This window comes from Jaculus jaculus, chromosome 1, assembly GCF_020740685.1.
Source record: "Jaculus jaculus isolate mJacJac1 chromosome 1, mJacJac1.mat.Y.cur, whole genome shotgun sequence".
NCBI lineage: Eukaryota > Metazoa > Chordata > Mammalia > Rodentia > Dipodidae > Jaculus > Jaculus jaculus.
The window spans coordinates 44,392,753-44,420,137 of NC_059102.1; the positions used below are offsets into that span (position 1 = coordinate 44,392,753).

Sequence of the window (27,385 nt, forward strand, 5' to 3'; positions counted from 1 at the left end):
CAGTAAAGTGGTACTGGGAGTGGGGTTGCTGCTAGACACCTGACTGTGGCTTTGGCCTTTTGGAGCTGATTTTCAAGAGGAATGTGGGAGGATTTGAAACTTTGGCCTAAGAGATGCCTTGCAGTGCTGTAAGTACAGTTTGATGGACTATTCTGGTTTGAGCTGCAAGACCTGAATGCAGTAAAAACTATGGACTGAGAGGTTTGGCTTATGAGGGTGAGAAAGAGCTTTGCCTGGACTGGGCTAGCAGTTTGTATGAAAAGCTTGCTGTAATGCCTGTGTCCTGAGAAGTTGTGCAGGGTTGCTTTGCATAGAAATGAACTGGTGTGAGCAGAGGGATATGGCACAGAAAGAAAAGTCTTTGGGTGAACTCTTGCCCATTCAGCTGCAACTGAGAGATTACAACCTTTGAGACTGGGCTAGCTGACCTGGCTGGGGCAACAAGAAGAATATAGACACTTTTGAAGGGGCCTGAGTGCTCAAGGAGTGTCCTGTCCTTCAAAGTCTGCTTTATTCCCCCTGGATTAACAAATTGGCACCCCACCTGGCATCGTGGAGTATAAGAAATGCTGGAAAGAGGGTCATTGAGTTTGCAACATGGTCTTGGGTTTTGGAAATGGCCATGGGCAGTGTGAAGTGGGTTTGCTGGTTGCCTGCATAGAGACCCCATGGGGCCATGAGGATGAACCGTGGATTGCAGTGGAGACCCAGTGGAGATGCCGGGACCATGAGATGGCTGCCGAGGAGCTGCGAGCTCCGATGAAGTTTTCCAGGACTGTGAGTAGCCTAGCTGGAGGGGCGGAATTGGAATGCCAGAGACTTGTTGCTGGTTAGAATTATCAGACTTGAAGATTTGTCACTGGCTAGAGTTGCTGGACTTGAAGCTACAGAGTTTGATGTTTGCCTTGGTTGTTTTAAATCTGGTATTAGTTGAATGTTTCTTTGCTATGCCCAATGCCATCTTTTGCAGTGTGAATATTTATTCTGTGCCATTATGGGTTTTTTGAAGTTATTTTTTGGTATTATGGCTCAGTTAAAAGATCTTGGACTGTGGGGATGTATGAACATCATTGGGATTGATAAAAACTAGGGGACTTTTAAAGTCAGACTGAATGCATTGTATTTTACATCATGTACGGATATCAGTTTATGGGGGCAGGGGTGGAATGTGGTGGTTTGATTCAGGTGTCCTCCATAAACTTAGGTGTTCTGAATGCTAGCTCCCCAGCTGATGGATATTTGGGAATTAATGCCTCCTGGAGGGAGTGTATTGTTGGGGGCGGGCTTAAGGGCTTTATAGCCAGTTTCCCCATGCCAGTGTTTGGCACACCCTCCTGATGCTGTGGTCTACCTTATGTTGGCCAGGGGGTGATGTCCACTCTCTGCTCATGCCATCGTTTTCCCCTGCCATTGTGGAGCTTCCCCTTGAGCCTGTAAGCCAAAATAAATCTCTTTTTTCCAGAAGCTGCTCTTGGTTGTGTGATTTCTACCAGCAATGTGAACTGGACTGCAACAGGAGACTGAGACAGGTGTATCACCATGAGTTCAAGGCCAACCTGATCTATGTGAGTTTGGGACAGCCTGAGATAGAATGAGATCCTGTCTAAAAACAGAAAAAAAATTCCCTCCTAGCTAGGCATGGTAGTGTATACTTTCAATCCCAGCACTTGGGAGGCAGAGGTAGGGGGATCACAGAAAGTTCGAAGTCACCCTGAGACTACATAGTGAATTCCAGGTCAGCCTGAGTTAGAGTGAGACCCTACCTAGAAAAACAAAAACAAAAAACAAAATTCCCTCCTGTTTCAATCAATATTAATTTAGATTTTTTTCTTTCATTTGCAGCTAAACATCTTTTAGTTTCATGTGCCCCCTCCATAAACCCATGTTTTTTTCTTAATTCATTCCCAAACCAGACAGTTAAACTTTTTTTTAATTTAACCTGTCATTTTAGGACATGTCCCTAATCAAGTAAGTCTTAAGTTTAATTCTATCTTAAATGGTTCAGGAAAGGTAAAACCTTTACAAAAGCTGAACCTACTTCTTCAGAGTTAGAAAAGATGTTAATATACTTTAACTCCACTTGCTGGAAAGAAAATTATGAGCCTTGAAAATTGACTTTAGTCTGTCTCTGAATTTTTAACTAGTTTTGTGTCTTTGGCAAAATCATTTTGAGTTAGTTTCCTTACCTTTGAGAGGGGCTTGTGGAGAAAATGAGAAAAACATACACAAAGGCTTTATGAACTATGGTGCATTTTAACCAAATTAACTTAATGGACATTACTGGGTACCAGAATGCTAAACACTTTTACTAGACTGGCATATGTATTCTCAGAAAGCTATTTTTAGTGTTGCTGAAGAGATTAATTTCCATTTTATACATGGGGAATTGAGGAATCACATTGAGTACAATGCTTGTTCAGATTTGTCTTTTTAAAACTTTTTATTGACAGCTTTCTTACATATTGACAATATACCATGGACATAATTTTCTCCCACCACCTCCCTTTTCCCCTTGCAGATGTCCCCTCTACTGAATCCTTTTCTTCTTTCCAACTGGTATATCTTCTACTTTAATGTCATCATTTTTTTCCCTCATATTATGGAGGTCTTGTGCAGGTAGTGCCAACCCTATGATGTCATAATACCACAGCCACTTTGTGTTTGGAAGGCACTATTGCAAAGCACTCCTCCTTTCCTTTGGCTCTTATCTTCTATCCACCACCTCTTCCTCAATAGTCCCTGAGCCTTGAAGGGTGTGATGGAGGTGTCTCAGTGCTAAATATACCAGATCATTTCTTCTCAGCACTTTGGTGAGTTTTGAGTCTTCTCCAATTGTCACCACCATCTGAAAACTTCTCTAACCAAAAGTGAAAGTGACATTAATATATAGGCATAAACATAAGTATTTAGAGGATAATTGGTGGGCATAATATATCCATTTAGCCAGAGAATAGTAGCAGTTTCCCCTATTGGGCTTATGACCTTCCTAGTCATAGAAGAATCTTAATTAGGTTTTCATTAGCAGGTATGAATTACATCTTGTAGAACAAGCATCAAATCCAATCAGAGGGCAGTTGGTTTCCCTCATTAACAGACATGCCACCATTGCACCAGCTGTCACGTTTGTTCTGACTATCCAGCCATGAAGCTTTCAGGGTCCACTGCTGGTTAAGACTGCTGATGACATTTCTTTGCCAACAGGCTGCAGAGGTCATTCTGGCATCCTGACAGCTAGTCAACGTGGAGGAGGCTTCTAGCTCAGCTCTAACTTGATTTCCCAGTGACCTATAGCCCAAGAAATAGGATCTTAACTATCTAGTTCTAGTGAGCGACCAAGAGTTTTGGCAATAGCCAGTAATGTTTTGGGGGGCATTAGGGACTTCCCTGGCCAACAGCTCACTGGAAGTTATCCCACCCCCTGGTACTTAAATTCTTTGTAACAATCCATGGCTTCTGGGTATAGCATGATCCATCCCAACAGGGTACTTCTGCCCACATTTTCTTTTTTAAAAATTATTTATTTATTTATTTATTTTAAGAGAGAGAATGGGTGCTTCAGGGCCTCTAGCTGCTACAAATAAACTCCAGACACATGCACCCCCTTGTGTATCTGGCTTATGTGGGTCCTGGGGAATCAGATCTGGGTCCTTTTGCTTTTCAGGCAAGTACCTTAACTGCTAAGCAATCTCTCCAGCCCTCTTTTTATTTTTAGAAAAACAAACATTTTAGCTAGTGAAGAAGTATGTTTCCATATGGCTTATCCTTAACATCTTACATTTTAATTAGCCTTTCTCCAACTCCTCTTGCCTGACCCCACTTAGATCATTTCACCCCAAATTTGTCTTCTTACTTCTCCATTTGATTGAAGTATAATTTATTGATATGTACCTGGCAGTTACAAAATAGCTACATAGATTTAAGGTGCATATTATGGTGTTTTGATACACACATGTGTCATTTATGAGAACATGATATATATGTATAAATACACATTTTGAAACTATTATCACAATCAGGTTGATTAGCATCTATCACCTCACATAATTTTACTTTGTAGTGTAGGTGGTGAGAACATTTAAGATCTACTGTCTTAGAAAATTTTGAGAACAGATCTTGTTTTGTGTATTTTGAGCTAACCAAGTTGCCTCAATAGCACACTCCAGGTTTGCTCCATAGCACACTCCAGGCAGTGTGTGATAGATGGGCGTTCAAGAAGTAAACAGCAGTATTTCCCATATTTTACATTAGATCTCTAGAACTTATTGACTTATAGTTTGCAAGTGAACCCCTGAAATTCATGTGTCAGAAACTTAATCATCACTTAAAAACATCAAGAGGGGTCTGGAGAGATTGCTTAGTGGTTAAGGTGCTTGTGAAGCCTAAGAACCCAGGTTTGATTCCCAAGTACCCACATAAGCCAGATACACAAGGTGGCGGAGCATCTGGAGTTCAATTGCAGTGGCTAGAGGCTCTGGCATGCCCATTCTCTCTCTCAATCTATCTACTCCTCTCTCTCCAATAAATAAATAATATGAAAAAAATTAGGGGAGGGATCTTTAAGAGATGATTAGGGCTCACATGGGCTCTGCCTTCTTGAATGGATGAATACTGTTATTGTGGGATTTTGCTTCTTATAATGGCTTCCTTTTTCCATCTCCTTCTCTGTCTTCCCTTTTGCTTTCTGTCATGGGATGTTACAGCAAGAAGACCAGGTGCCCATGTTTTGATCTTGGACTTCTCAGCTTCCAGAATTACAAGTCAGCAAGTTTTTTCTTTCTATATTCTTTAGAAATGATTTAGTCTGTGGCTTTATATCACAGAAGCACAAAATGGACTAAGGCATAATTCCTTCTGCATAACTTAAAGTTTATCCCCTTTAACGAACATCTCCCCATCCCCCACCTATGGCAACTGCCACCCCACTTTCTGCCTAATGAGTTTGGTAGTTTTAGAGTCCACATACAAATGAGGATCATACAATGTCTTTTTGAGTTTAGCATATTTCATATAGCGCAGTGTCCTCCAAGATCATTAAAAATCTATATTCTCCAAAATGATAAAACTTACTTCTTTTAAAGGCTGAATATGTGTGTTTTTTAAATTTTTTTGTTTATTTTTATTTAGTTATTTGAGAGCAACAGACAGAAGTAGGGAGGGAGAGAGAGAGAGAGACAGAGAGAGGGAAAGAATGGGCGCACCAGGGCTTCCAGCCACTGCAAACAAACTCCAGATGCATTCCTCCCCCACCCCCCATGCGTCTGGCTAACGTAGGTCCTGGGGAATCAAGCCTCGAACCGGGGTCCTTAGGCTTCACAGGCAAGCACTTAGCCTGTGTTTTTTTATTTGTTCAAGGACACTGGTTGATTATGTACCTACCTTAGCAATGCTGCTGGGAACATGGGAGTACAGGTATCTAGATCTTCAATACTGATTTTATTTTCTTTGAATATATACCTAGAATTTAGATTTCTGGATCATATGACTTCTAAGTTTTTGACTAACTTCGATACTGTTTTTCATAGTGACTATGCTAATTTATATTCTCACCAAAAGTATACTAAGGGTTTTTTTTTCCTCTATATGCTTGCTGTCTTGTTACATTTTGTCTCTTGTTAATGTTTTATTTATTTATTCATTTATGTGTATGTGTGCCATGATGTGCATATAGAAGTAAGAGGACAACTTTGGAGTGTCTGTGCTAAGGACTTATTGCTGGTGGCATGCACCTTTAGCTGCTGAACCATCCCCCCAACCATGCACCTTTAGCTGCTGAACCATCCCCCCAACCGTTTTTTGTTAAAAGTCATTCTGATAGATGCGAGGTAATATCTCACTATGGTTTAAGTTTTCATTTTCCTTCTGATTGGTAATTTTGAGCATTTTTGATATACTTGTTGGCCATCTTTTTTCCAAGGTATGGTGGAGGAAGGAAGTTCTCAGAGAACAAGATATAATTCTCAGAATAAAGCTGATGCCATTGAGAGCAAAGAGGAAGATAATAAGGAAAGTAGATGTTTTTATGACATCAATGAGCAGTTGAACTCCTTTGTTTCATTAAGTCCTCTTAGAAAAAGTTTGCATTTTTACTGTTACTATTTACAACCAAATAAATCCTAGCTGGCTTTGTGACTTTGAGGTGGGCCGAGGAATCCTCATTTTAAGTAGGCAATTCTGACTTAGGTGGCAGTGGACTTAGTTTAACATATCTGGACAGCTTTCATTTTCAGAGTAGAGAGAACTTATTTCATAAGCTTAGTTTTACAAACTTCTAAGTAAAATATGTAGGTTAATAAGACTTTAGCTAAATCATATTTAATAGATTGTATTTTGACAGCTTAAGTCATTTGTCTAAAACACATCTGCCAAAGATAAATGCTCTTGAAATATAAAATCATACATTTTCTGCTTTTCCATTATAAGAATTGATTTTATTGCAGCTAAAATGAGACCAATTTTATGCCTTTTATGTAGTAGAGAAAATGGGTCTTAAGTAGTCATTACTTAGTGCAAATTGAACTGTCATCTTAAATAGACAACAGTCAGACCAGAAAACTTAAACAAAACCAGCAGTTACTTCATTTTCAGCTACATATGAGTAAAAAATTATTGCAAAAAAATATTGTACTATTGTTATTATTTTGCCCTTTCAGCTATCAGCTCAAACATCTCTATATTTTGCTGATATAACACTGAAATGTGTTAAAGATGGACACAAGAAGTATACTTTTTCCAAAAAAAAAAATTATTTATTTATTTGTAAGCAGAGTGAGACAGAGAGAGATGGAGACAGAGGGAGGGAGAGTAGGTGCACCAGGGCATCTAGCTGCTGCAAATGAATTCCAAATGCATGTGCCACTTTGTACAGCTGGCCTTATGTAGGTACTGGGGAAACAAACCCAAGTCATCAGGCATTGCAGGCTAATGCCATAAACATTGAGCCATCTCTTCAGCCTGAAAATTGTATTCTTTATTAATCCATATCTTAGTATTAGAAGATTGCACTGGCTGAACATGGTACCACGTGCCTGTCCTACTGGCACTTGGGAGGCAGGGTCAGAAGGACTGAGAGGTCAGCCTGGGTTACTAGCAAATTAAAGGTAGCCTGAGCTATATAGTGAGATCCTATAAAAATTCCAGTAAATAGAAGCTCACTAATTATATATATATATGTATATATATATATATATATATGTATGCACTTTTTTTTGAGGTAAGGTCTCACTCTAGCTCAGGCTGACCCAGAATTCACTATGTAGTCTCAGGGTGGCCTTGAACTCACAGTGATCCCCCTACCTCTGCCTCCTGAGTGATAGTGTTAAAGGCATGTTGCCACCATTCCCAGCCAGTAATAGTATTTTTAAAAATATTATATTTATTTGGGGGGGATGGGCATACCAGGGCACCCTGCCACTGCAAACAAATCTAGGACATATGTGCCACTTTGTGTGTCTTGCTTTACATGGACACTGGGGAATTGAACCTGGGCTGTCAGGCTTTGCAAGCAAGCACCTTGGAATTTACATTGTTATTTAAAATATGCTCAGTGTATTTGTTGGCAATTTACCTACCTAAAAAGATGACATATTATTTAAATAAAAAAAAGACCTATGAGAAAGGGATGTTGGGTGTCTTTTTGTTGTTGTTATTTATCTGCTTATTTCCTGAGGACGGGGTCTTTCCCTCCACCCAGAGCTGCTGTCCCTTAGCGAGCCCCAGCAAGTCTCAGGTCTCTCTCCTCTCCTGTGGACTAGGGTTACAGATGTGTGTGACTATGCTCAGCCTTATACGTGAGTTCTGGTGGGTCAAACTTGATTGTCTTCAGCCTGAGAGGCCCTGAGACTTAAGTGGCAAACACTTTTAACTGGTGAACCATCTTTCCAGCCCTCAGCTTGAACTTTTGAGGGACTTTAATACTTGAATAAGTTAATCTTAAATGCTCTAAAACCCTTTATCTATGGCATGGGTCTGAAAGCTTCCTGTCTTGGAACAAAGGTCTTTGAATAACCAACTTCTTTTGAGGCAGGAATTCCACTGGTCAGCAAAGGAGGTAGAATTTATAAATGGTCCCCAAACATGTCCTTCTCTCTTAACAGAACCTGTTATGTGCTGTGTCACAGTACATGGCATAGTTGACCTTAAGGTAGGAAAACTGTAAAGTTATACCTCATTAAAGCACATGGGCCCTGAAAACTGTAGTGCTTTCTCCATGTAACAGAAGCCAGAGCATCTCAGTGTGAGAGGGGAGTGAGGTCCATGTGCTATGGCTGCCTTGGTCATGAGGTGAAGGAGACCACCCAAGAAGGAATGTCAGCAGCCTCACAGAGCTGAGAGAGACCCTGGCCCTGACCCTAGCCAGGAAATTAGAGCATCACCCCTACAACTTCAAGGAAACAGATCCTGCCAACAATTCAAATGATCTTCCAAGTAGAGTATATCCAGAGTATGCGGAGAAGAGCACAGACAGCTGACGCCTTACCTTAGCCTTGTGGCCCTCTAAGCAGAGAACCCAGCCAAGGCTGCCTGAACATCTGACCAATAGAGTTGTTAGATCACATATGAAAATTGTTTTAAGCTGCTAAATCTGTGCTGAGTTTTGACACCTTAGTAGAAAAGTAATATAGTCAGGAAAATTATGACCAGAATATTCAAAATAGTGGAAACATTAGAGGGCTTCTGTCCACAGGTTCACTTAGCAAAAGGAGTCCCTTGACACCAGAATAGTGAGAAAGCCAAGCAATTTCAGGACTTTAGAAAGCCTTAATAAGTCACACAGATATTACCAGTCCTGCTACACAGGCTTACTTAATCTTGACAAGCCACGGTGTGTTTTTGTTTGTACCTCCACTAGGACTTAGCCACCATTTGGGCAGCAACATGGACTTCTTTGTTCACCCCATTCACAGTTTCAAGAACAGAGCCTGATTCCCAGTAGGCACTTAGTGAACCTTTATTGAATAAATAAATAAATCATTAGGGGTAGAATTATATCCACCAGCATTACAACAACAAGCATTCAGCTGTTGGCAATTATGTATGCTTGAAATCATTAGAAAGATTATAGTAAAATTCTTTGTGCAAATAGAATTAAATTGGCCAAATCATTCAAAACACAGACTTCATGAGCAATGGAAAATAAGAAAAGGGACATTAGTTATTAATTTGTTTTTTAAACATATTATTCTTGTCCATCCTCCCCAAAGATACTGGTGAGGGAACTGGATTATGGTACTAGCTCTAAATGTTTACCAGAGAAAGTTCTTTAATAAAACAAAAACCCATCCAAGCTTAAAACTGATTAAGTGCTGCTGCTAAATCAGCTGTGTGGAAAGAAAGCATACAGACTTTAAAAAGTAGGCTTCAAATTCAGTTAAATTTGATACAAACTCAACTCCATCCTGATTCATTAAGTAATACTAAATTCTACCAAAACCCACTATGTGTAAGATACTAATAGACACTTTTTGGGTTCTGAACATGAGGTGATATACTTGACCGTCCAGGAGTCCCAAACCATGGAGGACACTAAAGCATGAATCCAGGTTAGAGCAATGCAAGGTACCGTGTGAGAAGTGTTATCAGGGAGGTAAAAACCAAACTTCGTGGGAGTGAAACTGAGGATTTTTGGAGCTGGAAGGGTCAGGAGAGGTTCCCGTGAAAAGGCTTTATTCAAGTGGTGTCACCTGGCATTGTGGTAGTAGTCTCTCAGTGGACTTCTTCTGATCCTCATTTATGACACACATAAGAGATGGTTCATCAGAAACCCACCCTTTGGATTCTAGTATTATCATTAGTGACCTAAAATATAAACCAAGTGTAGAATTGCAGTGCCTTAGAAATAACCTTTTGTTGTTGTTATTGTGTTAAGGGTTGAATCCAGGTTCTCAAATATAGTAGGCACTAGGTAAGTCCTCACCTTTGAACCATACCCCCAGGCCTGCCCCAGAAATTTGTCTATAGAAACTTCTTAGACTGGAAGTTGTACTTGATTCATGTTTTCCCAGGACTCCTGGATGCTTATTGCCTTCTCCCTCAGGGTTTCTCTTAAATACAATGAGGCATTATATGAAAGACCGAACGTTTTGAAGTTACTAAGGACACAGCACATATTTATTCATAGCTGTTTCCTATGCACAGGGGATAAAGAGCTTCCAGCACTACTGGTAGTTTCTAGTTTCTTTTCTCCAAGGTAGGACTTAATCCTTAGGCTTATCAACACTCTGGCAAGAATCTATTTAAAGTGTCCTTTTTACACTGGTGGAATATTTCAGCAAACTTAAATACACAATTGACGAAAAACTGTGGTTAAATATACAAAGAATGTCCATCTTTCCTGAAGCTGCTTTTGTTATTCACCTAATGTGATTTTGATTGCATTGCCCTCTAGTGGTACTTTGAGTTTATAAAGTGCAAGGTGTATTTCTTGTTAGGTAGTTGCAGTCAACATTTATGGAGCATCTGTGGTATGGTTAGCACTGACATTGGTTCTGAAGATACTAAAATGATGACGACACAGTTCCTACCCTTGTTGCTTTCTCAGTCTACCAAACTCTTCATCGCACCTCAGCACAATATGAGAAACTAGATCAGAAGAAGGTTTGAAATGGGAGAGAACTTTGAGGGAGGATAGTCAGTTCTTCTCTAGTGTATCTGGAAGGACTTTTCAAACACATTACATTTGAGCAGAACACTGAACATGCCCGCACACGCGCCCACACACACATTGCGCTAGTATGAAGTAGCAGCCCGAGTAAAGGAAAGTGGTTAGTGAAATGCACATTTTGCTCAGGTAACAACTGGGTGTAGAATGTGACATTCACAGTGTGCCTCGGCCCAATGTTGTCATCCTACTTCCCGTTTATAGCCACAAAACAGTTCACAAACAGTGTGGTTACAGACTAGAAAGGTGGAGGAACTAATGGTACAGACATTGTCATCAGTGTCACTCACTGACAATACTGGCAGGTGTCTCAGTCTCTCTGAGCTCCAGTTTCCTCTTCTGTAAAGAGATATGAATGTCTATCTCTGGGATTGCTGGAAAGATTAATGAAAATATATGAACAATGCCTGGAACAGAGAAAGTAATCAGTCAGGATCCTTCCCTTCCCTCTTAAATAAAGGTACAATAAAACAGTTTAACTGTACTTTACTTTGCCAGTGCTACCTCACACTTAGCAAGGGCCTTGCCATCTGTGACAATATCATATGCCTCATTTCATTGGATCACCCAGCATCCCAAGTGGAAGGACACCTTAGCATCACTATCTACCGTTTACTGCATGTCAACTGTGTTTAACAGAGCACTACAGTCAAAGCTAACCTGCCACCCTCCTGAGGCCCCAGCCCTAGTCTCCACCTGGGAAGAGCCAGCTGCGACTCAGCCTAATCAGTGCTACTAGACAGGGAAGGAAGGGTATTGAACGGGCAGATATACTGAATCAAGCAGGGTAAATGAAGGGATGGAAGGAATACGCTTTTCCAAGAGGAAGCACAACCCACTGATGCTAACAGTCCAAGTGCACAGTTGTGATCAAATAAATCTTCAAGGTCATCACATTTTGGTCTCTTGTTATGAATGTGTTGGACTTGGTACTGTGAAGCAAATGGGCAACTGAACCTGCTTTAAAATGTTGCCCCTCTAAAATTACAGCCATGTTCCAGCCAAGGACAAATCTAAATCATTAGTTGAATCACCCGTGTGAATTAGAGAAGCCATAATTGTTTTTGGAATTATGCTGTCAGTGTCTTTCATATGCACAGATATTTCCTGCAGTGCATTTGTCCTTAAAGAAATGCATCCATTTTCTAGACCACAAAAGCTGCCTTTTAAAGTGGGAAACTAACATAATTGATGCTAACCAGCTTTGGCTAACAATATGATTTCTTTATTCATTCTCCCCTTGCCCAGTCCCTCTATGCATTCCAGCTGTTCAGCACATATGGAGGTTTTAGATTTGCTTCTTTTTTCATCGCTGAAAATGAAGCTTTCATAATTACAACACCAATTGTGAGGGAAAGGACACTTGCATCAGTGTGTGAACCTGCTTCCCCTCCACCATGGTGATAGCATGACATGCGCAGCAGAATTTTTCCTCTCTAACTGGGCAAGGATGGATTACTCAGCCTTGATTACTGGCATGAACAACCAAACAACTGCATTTTTATAGTCTTTTTTGGGGTATGTATGAATATTTTATGTGTAGGACTCTTCCTCCAAGAAATAATTTTAGCACTGAAACAGCATCAACTTATTTAAAATCCTGGCAAGTTTCAAAATATGAGTGGGTGACTTAGGAAAGGTCTATTCTTGAGAAATAACAATGGTGTCAACACCATCCAAGAGATTTCAAAAACAATTTACATACACTGATTCCCTCTCACTTTCTCCCTCCCCCCATTCTTTACTTCCTAGGAATTGAAATAGATTTAACACATTGAGATTTACTTGAGTGGAATAAATTTACTTTGGCATCAGAGACACACAGTTCTAACCCAAAGAAAAGAAGGCAGCTAGGTCTTAAAATGCAGTATAAGAGCCGGGCGTGGTGGTTCACGCCTTTAATCCCAGCACTCAGGAGGTAAAGGTAGGAGGAGTGCTGTGAGTTCAAGGCAACCCTGAGACTACATAGTTAATTCCAGGTCAGCCTGAGCCAGTGAGACCCTACCTTGGAAACAAAAGCAAAAACAAACAAATAAACAAACAAAAGAAAACAACGCAGTATAACAGGCAGGATATTTGTTACCAATGCAGCCACTTTCCCCATTTTCCATCCTCTTTCCTCCTTTCCTATGCTTTTCTTCATTAAACATCACAATCAATGGAATGAGTAAGATAGATTCAGAATATACATCAATTATGCCCCATGTGGTTTCACACTGTACATCTGCAGAGGCAAAAATGAAACGTTCAAAATGAATAAACAACTCCACATTTGTACACATAGTTCCTCACACTGGCCTGCAGTCCTCATTCTTCTTTGAACTTCTCCCACCTCCTGGGTTTTGAGAAATACAAGGTGTAATTTTCCACATACAGTATCTTTCCAGGTAGATTACCATGGTCCCTTATGGCAGCAGACTCAAAGCAATTGTTCTATTTCAGTGTATTTCACAGAGTCCAAACCATTGTCTGACTTACTAGTTGTGGAACTGCCATCATGATGGTTAATCTACTGACACATGTATGTCCTTGATACACTAGACTTGCAGAAACTTCGAAAGACCAAGCAGAAACTCCCCAGTGCTTGTGACTTGGGTCCCCTTGGAATTGGGACATCGGCATGAGCTCCTCTTTTCCTTGTTCGTTTGGGGAGGCACCCTTCCAGTGACAGTGGAGGTTCTAGAGTCACTGACAACCTTAGAATATTGCTCTCCATGACTTTTTCCCCACCCCCCAATTCTGCAGTTTGCTAGGCTCCTCTCAAGAGGCTCATCCTTGTGAGAGGACCTGGCATTCTATTTTATTAAGATCTCGGGCCACTTGAAGTCTTTAGGCTTTGCCCCCTAGGTCTTAAACATTATTTTAAAATATTATTTCCCTTTCATCTGTGAGGAAGAAATACTCCTTACTGTTCTGAGTGGATGGTGGGCAGGATCTTGCCCTCCCACCACAGTTGAGTGATCTGGCTCAAAATCAGAAGAGTAGCCAAAGCAAAGCAATCTGCTTCCCTTTAAGTAAGTACAGAGATTGCAGTTGATGTCTATATACAGGAGTGTATGTGGGGGGGGGTGCATAAGCATGTGTTCTTATGTATGTGGGCACATACATATATGTGTGCATACATGTGGAGGCAAGTGGTATTTTGGGTGCATTCTTCTGTTACTCTCCAACTTATTCTTTGAGACAGGGTCTCCTTTGTTGACTTGGATCTCACTGATTCATTGAACCTAGACTCACTGATTTGACCAGACTAGCAAGGCAGTGAGCCTCAGGGAGCCCCTGTTCCCCCCTGTTCAACACTAGGAATATACGTGCATACTCCTACTGCTGTCATTTAAATGGGGTCTGAGGATCTCAACTCAGGTCCTTATGCTGCATGACAAGTACTTAATCCACTGATCCATCTCCCTTGCCCCCTATATACAGATTTGACCCTAAAACTGTTAGAGTCAAGGGTGGGGCTGACAGCCTGTGACATGTATAGGAGAAGCAGAGTGGGACGAATATGAAGGTGACAGGGAGTTGGAAAGGGAACTCAGTAACCCCAGGGTGAGCAAGATGTAGGGGATTGCCTGCAGGTCACTCACTGGTCAGTCCCTGTGAGGCATGCACTCCAAACTCAACTGTAGTCTGTCGACACCCTCTATATTTCCTTTTGCTAGTTCGCTTGTCTGTTTTATGATAACTTTCTTCTTTATCTTCTTTTTAGGTAAGGCCAAGTTCCTGGTTGGAGAAGAGGTGTCCTGTGCATTGTGTGGTACTTAGCAACACCCCATGCCTGATTTCTACTGAGTAGATACCAAAACTCCTTAATTGCTGGCCCAGGAGGATGTCAAACATGAGGACTGAGCTGCTCTAGGCAGCAGGGGGCCCTGGAGATGCTGAGGGCAGAGAAGTGAGATGAGAGATGCTGGCCTGAAGAACAGGTAGCATCCTCTAAGAGCTGGTCAGAATATGGACTAGATGTTTGGGCATTTTGCACATATGCTGCTTCGATTTCCTGAGTCTGGTTCTGGCATTTCTATCTCTCTGCCAGAATCTGGTGAGTGATGCAAGGCCAGGGATTGAGAAGTGGAGGAAGGTGGTAGAAGTTAAAATCCTCTACGTGCTTTGGATAGCCAAGTTCTCATTTGTGACAGAGCTTTATATGTCCATAACACATGTAAATATTGGGGAAGTAGGTTCAGAAATTTAAAAATAAAAACAAAACATTGAGGCCATTTTGTTTCCTGTCTTACAACCCAGTTGAAGGGGGGAAAAGGAGCAGTGAGCCCAGCCAGCACAGAGGTGATCCAACTACGCCTCATCCGGGGATGTCTGCAAGGAAGTTAATGATGTTAATATAAAGATTACTACTGTACTTGTATTATTTGTATTATAGTTTGCATGGTTTCCAATAAAGGATGAAAAGATTTTAAACCAATCAGCCAACCAACCAGCCAACTAACTAAAAATGTCAGGGCTACTAAGGGGAGATGTCGCATCCAGGTGAGAGCCACTATTTTTGGCAAACTCCTCTCCAGGCTCTCAATACTGGCTGCTCTTCCTAGCTCTAAAACAAACCATATAGGTTTTATGTCCTCCTTCAAGCTTGCTCCAACATCTTCTGTTCTGCCTTGTCCCAGTTTTTCTCTGAGGGTCTGCACTATCCCAGGGGGCTGTTGGCCACTGATGTCCCCGGCAGGAGGAGTTGGGGGAGCAGGGTGAGTGTGACGGCAATGAACCACCCGGGAGGCAGTCTGATGGGTCATGCTTTGTCTTGTTTATTGGAAAGGGGAGTGGGTGTATAAACACTTGGGGAAGGTTGAGAAGGCACCTACAGACTATAAGGGGATTGGATACACAGGTTTATGGATTTCTATCTAATTGGCTAGTGTTGGAAGGCAGAAGTTGTGAGGGAGAAGTTGTAAGGGAGCTAGCAGAAGTGGCGGGAAAAGCTACGTGACTTCAGCCACATATTGGATGGCCACAGCAGTAGGGAGACTGCTTACTCCCATATAAGGGTCTCTTGGGCAGCTGGCCACAAGGTCAGGAACTGTGCTGGGCAGAACCTTAGACTATGGAATGCTCAGGTGCTTTGGGATGGGGGAGGGCCTGCGTCCTGTTTCCTCTGGGTGAAGCTGAGGCACACACTACGATCTCCGGTGCCAGAGTGGGTTCAACGATAAGGCTGGCTGCAACCCCCACAGCCCAAGGTCCCCAGCCAGATCCGACGGCCCAGGCTAGCTTTCTCACACTCCCAGCCAGTGTTTAGCAATGCCCAACACTTCTCTGTAGCTATTCTCCTCTTTCATTCTTTCTCTAAATTTGAACTAGCCTTGCTGACACCCTCAACCTTAGCCATCCAGATTCCCCTGGAGACATCTATAAGACTTACCCTCTGTGATGGTTAATATTGATTGTAAACTTGACATGATCTAGAATTACTTAAGAAACAAACCTCTGTGAGGGAGTTTCTAGGTTGAGTTGAGATGGGAAGACACACCCTATGTGTAAGATGGTACATGTAGATGGCTACAGACTGAGGTCCTTGACTGAAGAAAAAAGAGAAAGTGAGCTGAACACCACCATTCACCTTTCTCTGCTTTCTGACTGTGTAAACAATGTAACCAGCTGCCCCATGCTCCTGTTGCCATGACTTCACCACTATTATGGACTGTAACCTCAAACTGAGCCAAAATAAACCCTACCTTCCTTAAGACCCTTTTGTCACAGCAAGGAGGAAAGTGACTAGTAGCACTGTTCTTGAGATTGTCATTAGTGACCTCATTCTTTAGTGAATCCAATGTACTCAGTGACCCCCCCTCTTTTCTCATAATCTATGCCTTATCACTGCTGTCTATTCACCTGCACCTCTGGATTGAATGGAATAGGAGACAGCAAAAACAATACATTTTGACATCTATACTCCAAAATGTCATAGACTTCCCAGTACAGCAAAGTATAAACATGAAACAGTAGGCAAAACATCATAGACAGGTGTAACATAATTCTAAAGTTCACAAAATTAAAGATCAAATTGAGATAAATGAAAAAGAAAGAAATGAAAGAAAAAAGTAAGTGAATATTTACTTAAACAATTAGGATAGACTGGGCTTCGATATATAGAGAATGGGATAATATGTTGTACTCAAAAAGCTTAATTAAAAATCAAATACTTATAAATAGGAAACTATAATTGAATTCAGAAACCAAGCTGCATGTAGCTTTGAGATTCTGAAGGGTGGAACTGGGCTAGTTTCTCATAATGGCAGAGGGAGGAAAGAGTGTAGGGAGACAATATCCTGGAGGCTTAATAGCAGCAAGGCAAAGATACACAGGTGTTTCTGGACTGAGCAGATGCTAGGGCAGATGACTGGACTTTCTTATTTAGAAGAAGACACTTGCATGAAAAATTTATGCTGTGTATGTGACTGAGTGTTGGATAGAGATATCAAAAGAATGTGTTGCTTTCCTTTAGGAGGGTGTATTGAGAGGCCTCGAAAGAATGCACTTAGTTGCCTCTCATATGCAGCTAGCCCAGCGTGTTAGGGCACAGGCCAAAAGAGAACCAGGCAAGTAAAGTAACTTTGCCTCTTTGCTTCTAATTATTCCTCCTCCTCCTCATGTCTGACTGTGAAAGACCCAGAAGCTTGAGGAAGCAGAGCAGAAGGGCCAGAATTACAGCAGCTCCCAGAGCCACACATCAAACCTGAGTGCAGGTGGGGAGCAGAAAGAGATGGGGTGGACAGGACTATTTGGAAATGAGACTTGCTCTTTTTACTCAACATTTCCAGAAAGCTAATTTTCAATGACCAGGAAATGACAGTTGATATAATAAAGGCAAAGGCTGGCAGAAAATAGAACCATTTCCTGTTTATTTATCAAGTATAGGAGGTTGGCCAATTGGCTGAAAGTACCAAACTCTGTGTATTATTACCGCCATTATCATTGCTGTTCAATAATGCTGGTGTTCACAGCTACATGACCCAGATCATATATATGGCCAGAAAGTGAACAGCCAGATCCTTAGGGCCTGTGATGTCATGCCCAGTGCTCCTTGTGTCCAGCTGCCCATCACGAAACAGGGCAAGGTTTCCTTTTAGAATGAGGGAGAACACAGATAAGTGGTGTGAACTGTTGAGACACTGTGCCAAGAAGGGCCTGACTGCAGAGAAAGTTGGAGAGGAAGTTAGTTAAGGAGTTAGCTTATAAAGATTCATTGAAATTTGGGAAGGAGAGTCTTGATCTGATAGTCACAGTAGCACTCCGAGCCAGCAAGTGAAATGAAAATATTTCACAAAGATTGCTCTAGTGGGAGCGGGGCGGGAAAGACTCAACCCAGAAACAGATCCTCTCAGTATCTGGGATATGAGAGATAATGAGGGCTAGAACAATGATGGTGACAATAAAAACTGGCAGAATATAAGGATAGTGGGAATAAAGGAGAGGCTTAAATAGTAAATTACTAAAGAAAAGGAGCTGTTTGAGGCTGTCCCTTAATCTAATGAGGTAAATAGCTTGAAGGGCAACCTGTCAGTCATGACTGCTATTAAGAGCCCAAGATTGCTCAGGAAGGAAGATTGGTCTAATCTAGTTTGGCTTTTCTTCTGTTCTTTTCCTTGAATGGTGTGAATTCAGTTCAGGCAATCCACAGGGGTATTGCCTAGGAAAACCAGCTGGCTGCCAAGCCACCACACAGGGTAACATTCACTGCAGTGAATTGAACACAGTAAAGGACTTGCGTCAACCTTGTTGGCAGGGTGGGATTTTTCTCTCTCCCCTTTTCTTTTCCCAGGGCATGGTGCCTAACCAAGTCCCCTATGGGACAAGGCATATACTAAGCAAGGATAAGAGAAAGGGGTCTTTTGCCATGTCAGACCATCCTCTACCAGAGGGACTAGAAACTCTTGGTAGCTCTATTCCAGGGAGCTAAAATAACTAAATAACTAAATAAATAAATAAAAGAAAAGGAAAAGCAGATGGAATGGAGTGATTGACAACACAGACCAAAAGCCAAGGAAGGGAAGGGCTGAGATCAGATAGCTAGGGGCAGAGCGACTTAAAACCCAGAGAGGTAGAGGGAAGAAGGGGTCTTCCAGAAAGGGAGAGGCTCCCCAAGACCCTGGGAAAGGGGTGACACTGTGGGTGGCCCTGGAAGTTGAGAACAAAGGGCAGGCGGGGGTGGAGCTCTGGGAAGGGTTGCTGCTGTTGGGATTAGAGCAGATGGCTTGAGCAGGAAGTTAATGTTCTGAACAGTCTCCTGGACGTGTCATCGCATGCGATTGATCAGCTCAGCTCTGTCTGCATGGAGAGAGCTCTGCTTTTCACGAGGGGCCAATAGTAAGCAAAACCACAGGCCCATAATCAGAGCAGAGGTAGCTGCCTACACAGAGACAGATTCCCATGACAGTGCTTAAATGATGCTAGAAGCTTTTGCAGCCTAAAATTTTTTCCCTTCATTACCTAGGCCACTGGAAACTACCTGCAAGTTCACTGGGAACTTAACTATTCAGAATCTCAGGTGCTGTCCTGGGCTTTCTAGAATCAATGTCTAGGAGAGAGCCTGGAATTCACAACTTTAACAAACTCTCCACAGAAATTATGAAGCCTAACTGCAGCATTAGGCTAACCATTAACATTCTTTTCATTTGTCTTTTTCTTTTAAGCAGAGCACATTTAATTGACTAGATTTGTCCAATTAAAATTGCAATATTCAGGCTGGAAAACCAATTGCTCACATCTCCCCACTTTGGGAATTCAAACTCATTAGAATGATCAGTATAAGAGGGCAAATGGGTATCTAAATGTTGGTTTTATTTACAATTCTCTGGTAAGTTTTCTGTTGATAAGTGGGCTGGGACCTTGCAGTTCTTGGTTAGAATTTAGGTGTTGGGATGTGCAGAGGCGCAAAGCTGAGAGGAAGGCCTTAACAAGCTGGGGCAGGGGAGTCTGAGTGGAGATGGAGATGGGATCAGGTGTTAATGGTCTACAGGAAGTAAAAGAAAAGGACTTGCGGTATGTTTGAACACAGCAGCCTTGCCTAGTAAACAGGTATGCTCTCCTGAGTCCCTCTTGCTTCCCTCTGTCCCTAAGAGGGTGAATGGTGATGGAGTTGTTCTCTGCGATCCCATTGAAGCTCTGTGAAATTAGCTTCCACACAGCTTCTCCATGTTTTGGCCTTACCCTGTTTTGGGCCTAGCTCTTTCTCCAGCAAGTTCTGCCTGTGCTCCATGTTTCTCCGTGTCCCATGCTTCTCTCTTCCCTCAGAACCCAGACTGTGATCTTCAGCCAGGTGTCCTGGAAAACCACCAATTATGGGGTAGGGGGGGTTATGCTGGATTCCCCTATCTCAGTCACCTCTTCTCAGGCCTCCTCTGAAGCTACATTCTCAATGCAGAGAGCTGGAGACTGATCTTCAGTTAAGAGAAGAGGCCCAGTTGTTCAGAGCCTCCTGAAGTCTCTGCTGGCAGTTTTGCCAGTGTTCAGGGTAAGCCTTGAAAGAAGGTGTAGCTGTCAGCCTGAGAGTGGCATGGCTATACAGACAAGACGTCCCTTCCAGGTGGTATAGCAGCAAGTGTTTTCATAAGTCACATGGCAACCAGTCAGCTGAAAGAGATGAAGCATGTCTGAACTGAAAGAGCATGTGGAGGGAACTGCAAGGGCTGAGGTATAGCTGAAGCTGCCGGGGGCGGGGTAGGAGACAAGTGCCATGAGAAGAGTCTAGAATGGGCATATGTGACCACATCCTGCTGCATATTCTATCTTCTGTTATAAAAGCGAAAACTGGACTGGAGAGATGAATTAGCAGTTAAGGCACTTGCCTGTGAAGACTAGGGACCCTTGTTCAACTCACCATGTAAGCTAGATGCAAAATGTGATGCATGTGCAAGGTCATGTGTGTGCTCAAAGTGGCGCTTGCACCTGGAGTTCAATTGCAGTAGTGGGAGGCCTTGGTGTGTTGATTTTCTCTCTCTCTCACTCTTTCTTTCATTAAAAAAAAAAAGAAAAAACTGTCGGCTGGTTAAATGGCTTAGTAGTTAAGGTGCTTGCCTGAGAAGCCTAGGGACCCAGGTTCAATTCCTCATTACCCTGCACAAGGAGGCCATGCATCTGGAGTTTGTTTGCAACGGCTAGAGGCCTTGGCATACCCATTCTCTCTCTCTCTCTCTCTGTCTGTCTTTCTTTCTCTCACTCAAATAAATAAATAACATTTTTTAAGGTGAAAACTTTATCCCATAGTCAGTGGTCTCCAAAGTGTTCTATCTCTTATTGGGAATATGCAAGTTAGTTATTAATGTGTGAAAAGAGATCATTAACAAAAACCATCTATTGATATAACTTGTGTTATCTTTTTAACATAAAAAACTGGAACAGGGAATGGTGGCACATGCCTTTAATCTCAGAACTTGGGAGGCTGAGGTCAGAAGATCCCTTGGAGTTTGAGGCCATCAGGAGATTACATAGTGAATTCCAGGTCAGCCTGAGCTCCAGTGAGATCACTCCTTGAAAAACCAAAATAAATAACTAAAACAAAAACATTTAGAAATGTTGTGGTTGGGTCTAAAATGTTCACCCAGGCTGATGTGTTTAAATGCTTGGTCCCTAAGCTGGTGGTACTGTTTTAAGAGGTTATGGGGCCGGGCTGCCTTAAGTAGGTCACTGGGACAGGCCTTTGAGGGCTAGAGCCCTGACCTGCTTCTGAACCTGTTCTCACTGGTTCCTGATCCACCAAGATGTAAGAGGCTGCCACACCTCACACTTCCATCACCAGACAGAGCCTTCGCAGCCACCAAACCTTCCCCACCACAATGAACCATATCCCCTCAAATCATGAGCCCAAATAAACCTCTCCTAAGTTGCTTCACAGTGATGGGGAAAGTGACCAATACACATTCCCACACTACAATGTACAGGTTGACCTTGGCTCCCTCACTTATTCCACATACCCAATGTATCACCAACAGAGTAAAGTATGCTGAGGAAGAGTGAAGGGGACTCAAATTCAGAAAGGCTCTTGTGAGTGTCTTTCGTCTTTACTATACAGCACAATGACATTTATATTGTCTGATTAAAAGAACGTACAGATTGGGCTGAGAGATGGCTCAGTGTTTTAGAGCACTTCTGTGCAAGCATGAAGGCCTGAGGAGGACTGAGACCACTCGAGTTTGATCCCTAGGACAAACACAAACATGCATATCTGTAACTTCTGTCTCCCTGGAGAGAATCAGTGGGGTTTGTCAACAATACAACAAACTCTAGGATGGTAAGAGACTCCGGGTCAAGTAAGAACAGGTGGAAGAACACCGGATGTTCCACTGCATGAATGCACAGGATGATGCATGGGCAATACATGTGCATACGACAAACCCCTCCCCGCACACATGTGCACACATGCACACATACACACAATAAAAATTAAATTAAAATGGACTTACAAATTATTATATGTCATATTTCTTACAAAGTGTACATATGGCTTAAGCATTTTGCAAAGTGATCTGGGATACAGATAGCTCAAAGAAAATGGCTTTTAATTATACAAAGAGATACTCAATCTAACAGTGATAAGTGCACATTAACTCTCTGTAGAGAGAGGACTCTTCACCTATCTGGCAGATGAAAATTAAGAAATTTAACTCAATCCTCTATTGGTGAGACTATGGAGAAACTATGACTTCTACATTTCAGGGAGTTGATGCAAAATGGTATTATTCCATGGAGAAGATTTAGGATTATCTGGCATAATTACATCAGCCCAATTTTGTCAATCGAGATGGAAAGAAGTTAATAAAGACAACTGGAGTCAAATCAACACAGCAGTCAACATGGTTAGGTTCCCACTGGAGAGAGAGAGGGGACAAACTGAGCATCAATAAGAACCATAAGCACAGAGAATGAAATACTGCAAATGTGTTAGAAATACATGAGTTTATAATAATACAAAAACATTTTGGTTACCTTTGTAGGATAATAAGGAAGGAAACTCTATATTGAAGACTAGTGAGTGAATGAAAAGAATTAAGTACTTACACCCTTTCCCAATACAACTCCCATCCCTTGGTAAAATCATTGAACTTAAGGAATATTAGCCTTATAGTGGCCTTCAATTTACCAAATGAAGATAGCATGAGAGAATTAGAATGCAAACTAGAAGAGAAGGCTGTCTTTGTTCATATATTGTAGCTAATAAAATAGAATGATAAGATTGGACTAATACTATACACCTCATGAGACAATTGTTTATGCAATAATTATCCAGGGCTATCAGCATCACAAAGTATGTCTTCTGATAACTATACACTGAGCATGGAATAGTTTATCAAAAAAATTATATCTGACTTTGATTAACTCTCTATATTTAATTACCAATTTATAGGAAATATAGGCAGCCTTGACTTCTGAGAAAACCTAGGCGGTAGAACATCCTACAGGACAAATGACTGGTTCCTTTAACATATACATTGAAGATAAAGGGGGAGAAAGAGTGAGAGTGAGCGAATGAGAACAACCTATACTATTTTAAGCAGTCCATCATCTTAACCACTTGGTCACCTCTTTACTGGACCTTTTAAACTGAATTTTAATTTTTAAGATTATTTTTATTTTTACAGAGAGAGAGAGAGAGAGAGAGAGGGAGGGAGAGAATGGGCACACCAAGATGTTCAGCATGCTGCGAATGAACTATAGACGTGTGCACTTCTTTGTATGCATGTGCAACATTGTGTGCTTGTGTCACTGTGCATCTGGTTATGCAGGACCTGGATATTTGAACATGAGTCCTTAGGCTTTGCAGGCAAGGGCCTTAACCACTAAGCCATCTCTCTAGCCCTAATGTTTGATTTTTTAAAAAATTATTTTATATATTTATTTATTTGAAAGAGATAAAGAGGCAGATAGACAGAAAAAGAATGGGGATGCCAGGGCCTCCAATCACTGCAAACCAACTCCAGATGCCTGTGCCACCTTGTGCATCTGGCTTACAAAGGTACTGGGGAATCAAATTTAGGTCCTTAGGCTTCGCATGCAAATGCCTTAACCACTAAGCAATTTCTCCAGCCCTAAACTGAACTTTTTTGAGATAATTACAGATGAGTACCAGTTATAAGAAACTGAGATTCTATGTTCTTTCAAACAAGTATATAATATTAATATTTTGCAAAAGCCTAATATAGTATAATACCAAGGATCTTGACATTGTTATAATCCATCCTTTTTATTCAAATTCATCTAATTTTACCTGTATTAATTTGAGTGAATTCTACTTCCTGATCTGTGACATGTGAACAGGCTTCCCAAGCTTCCAGTGCCATGAACTGAGCTTCTATTCCTTTCTTACCATAATGAACTAGAACTCTTGTTGCAGTTACCTTTGATTGCTGGCACAAAACACCTGACCAAAGGCAGCTTATTGGAGGAAATTTGCTTACTTTGTATTACTTGGCTTTTGGTTTCAAGGGAAAGTTCTATGATGTCTGGAAAAAGGTGGCATGAGCAGAGGCCACAGTAGGTAAAAACAGCAGTAAGAGACTAAACTGAGCTCTGGCAAGAGGAAACTGGCTTAAGCCCACCACAACAACACAGCTCCTCCAGCAAGGTTCCACCTCCCAAATTGCCATCAGCTGGTGTGGTGGTTTGATGCAGGTGTCCCCCATAAACTTAGGTGTTCTGAATGCTAGGTTCCCAGCTGATGGATATTTGGGAATTAATGCCTCCTGGAGGGAGTGTATTGTTGGGGGTGGGCTTATGGGCTTTATAGCCAGTTTCCCCTTGTCAGTGTTTGGCACACCCTCCTGTTGCTGTGGTCCACCTTACGTTGGCCAGGGGATGATGTCCACCCTCTGCTCATGCCATCGTTTTCCCCTGCCATCGTGGAGCTTCTCCTCGAGCCTGTAAGCCAAAATAAATCTCTTTTTCCCAGAAGCTGCTCTTGGTTGGGTGATTTCTAACAGCAATGTGAACTGGACTGCAACAGCTGGGAATCAAGCATTCAAAACACATGAGTTAGTGGAGGACACCTAATTCAAACTACCATAAAACCTTTCCTTCTTTAACTTGTTTCTGCTCCATAATGGCGACACAAAAGTAATTCATACATACCTTGTTTATAAGTTAAACTCTGTCATAGGTAAAATAGGGAAAAAAAAAAGTATAAATGGGTTTTTCACATACCCATTGGGCTCATGAAATGGACCCATCACAGATAAAAGGAGACTATACAAGAAATTTGAAGCCAGGCACGGTGGCGCATGCCTTTAATCCCTCAGGATTAAAAAAAAGCACTGAGGAGGCAGAGGTAGGAGGATTGCCATGAGTTTGAGGCCACCCTGAGATTCCAGGTCAGCCTGGGCTAGAGTGAAACCCTACCTCGAAAAACCAAAAAAAAAAAAAAAAAAAAAAAGAACTTTGAGATATTTTCTTTTCTGCATGGAAAAGGAGACTTCTCCTAGGAATTATTCTCCAGAAAATAGCCCTGAAGTCTACAGTAGTTGCTTATTTTCCAGAGGATAGGGAAAAAGACAACTTGGGAGGACAAGAAACTTCTAGTAGCAGTCTTCCTCCCTGAACTGCTGAGAATTAAGCATATATATAAATATAAACATTATATATATGTGTATATATATACCTATCTACATATATATATATATACACACACACACACACACATACATACATATATATTCATCAGACTTACCCACAGTGGGGGCTGCAGACTGTGCATAAGACTTTAAAGCACTTTGGTGGATTGTGGATTGCCATAGTTTGGGGAAAAGAGGACTATGCATCAGTGGTACCATATTGGCCAGGTAGCAGATGCATTTGAAACTTACAAAGACTCATCTGTGACTAGGGAAGGTTTTCAGGACTGAATTCCTCACCAGTGGGCATCCACTTAAATCCACCAAGTCTGAAGGTAACGAACTGGTTCAGCAACGATGATAGTCAGTGGTTAGTTAGCTGATCACCATTGAATAGTAAAAGGTGATGAAAGAGAATGCCATTTATAACCAACAAAGCCGAGATCTTCCAGCTTCTCTTATATACTCACCTAAGACAGTCTTGCTCTCAGTACCAGCTGGAAGATAGTCACAGGACCAAGGAAGAAGGCAGGAACATATTTAGTGTGTTGTTGATCTTTTCTTCCCCCAGTCATGGTCTCTTTCGAATAAAGCCACTGCCAGTACCACCCTAGCCTGTAATGGGAGCAGGGGGAGAGGTAAACTGGGAGCCTCAGTAATCTAGGCATGAATGAGACTTATGAGATCAAACTGAAATAGCTCAGCTGATAACAGTTATTTGTATAATAATGCAGTTCTATGTTTACACCCCCAATGAGTCAATATGCCTCAATCAAAATGGGTTTAAAAAGTCATTGTAATATCAATGGAAAATCCAAGAGAAAATGCAAATCAATGACAAAAGTGAATATTTTTACTTTGATCAAGTGTAATTTCCTTAATGAAGAGAGACATGAGCTGTTATGAATCAAACAACATACAATGAAGATTTACAAAGGCCTTTTAAAGGAATATAAGAAGAAAATCTACAATACTATGGGATATAAGAGCCTTTAATGTATATCAAGGCAACCAAAACTTAGTGAAGTGAATTGGCTCACTTAAAGTCATGCATCAAGAGAATGGCAGAGGCAAGCTTGGACCCTAGATCTGTTGACCACTGCTCAATGAACAGGTCCACTGTGTACTGGTCAGTCACTTATCTGAGTTCCCCAGGAAAGAACATAGTCCAAGTCTGACAAAGTGTGCCTTTATTACTTACAAAGAAGCTGAAAGAGAAAGCCTAAGATCCATTATGGGCCAGTCCCAAGGTACAAGGGAAGCTGCCTGTGGTAGAATGTCAGCTGCACCTTTCCCTTGCTCCACAGCTGAGGGGCTTTCAAAGGAGCTCCCCCTGGCTTATATATTTCTTGTCATGGTCTCCCAGAAAAAGCTTGGAGGGCATTCTTCTTTTAAAGGAGAGAGGAACCAAGCCTTTGCTGCCCTAGGCAGTTCCGCCTTAACTCAGGTTGCTGTATTACAAGGGAAGAATAAGAATAAGACACTGAACGTTATAGCTGTTTCCCTGTCTTGAGATATTGCTGTTACCAAACACATTCTAGTCTGTTGTGTGATTTTTTTCTGAGTAGATGTGAACAAAAATTTCTAATCACCTCAGATACCACAACAACAACAGAAAAAAAGGAATGATCCTACCCAAGTGTAGCTTGGCATACCAATGAGTTTAATTGGGGTTACTAATAAGAGCACAGGCAACCTCGGGTGCTACACCACTGCAGAAAATGTCTCCAGTGGGGAGAGGTGGGGCATTCTGAGATCCTTTCCTTCTGCATGATGGAAAGTTACTGGGCATAATCTTGTGTAGCTCTCCTTGGATAATCAGTTGCTGACAATTCTAGAGGGCAATGGCTACACCAGGCCTGGAGGACAGTGGTCCACAACATAGTCATTCTTAAGAACTATAAGCAGGGACCTGGGGAGAGCTACCCTGCCCTTGTCTGTGCTCTTTATACTCCAAAAAGCGGGCTTTCTACCCTGGCATGTGCACATTTCTACACATGCTTGCAAAATGAAGCAGCCTCACTTACTTATAGTAAGATGATTTGGGTAGTTTTGTTGTTGTTTTGTAATCCTAGGTAAATCTCAAAAGTTGTGCAAGAGAGATTGGGAAGATAGCTCAGTTGGTAAAGTGCTTGCCTTGTAAATGTAATTATGGTCCTGACTTTGATCT

At 41.7% G+C, this 27,385-nt stretch overlaps 1 long non-coding RNA gene across 1 annotated transcript; it reads left to right on the forward strand.

Moving 5' to 3' along the window:
* Nucleotides 1–1,503: 1,503 nt before the first annotated feature.
* LOC123456032 lies at nt 1,504–15,080 on the forward strand. Its single transcript, XR_006634284.1, has 2 exons — nt 1,504–1,565; nt 14,367–15,080. It is a non-coding gene; the product is annotated as an uncharacterized LOC123456032 (long non-coding RNA).
* The last annotated feature ends 12,305 nt before the right edge of the window (nt 15,081–27,385 follow it).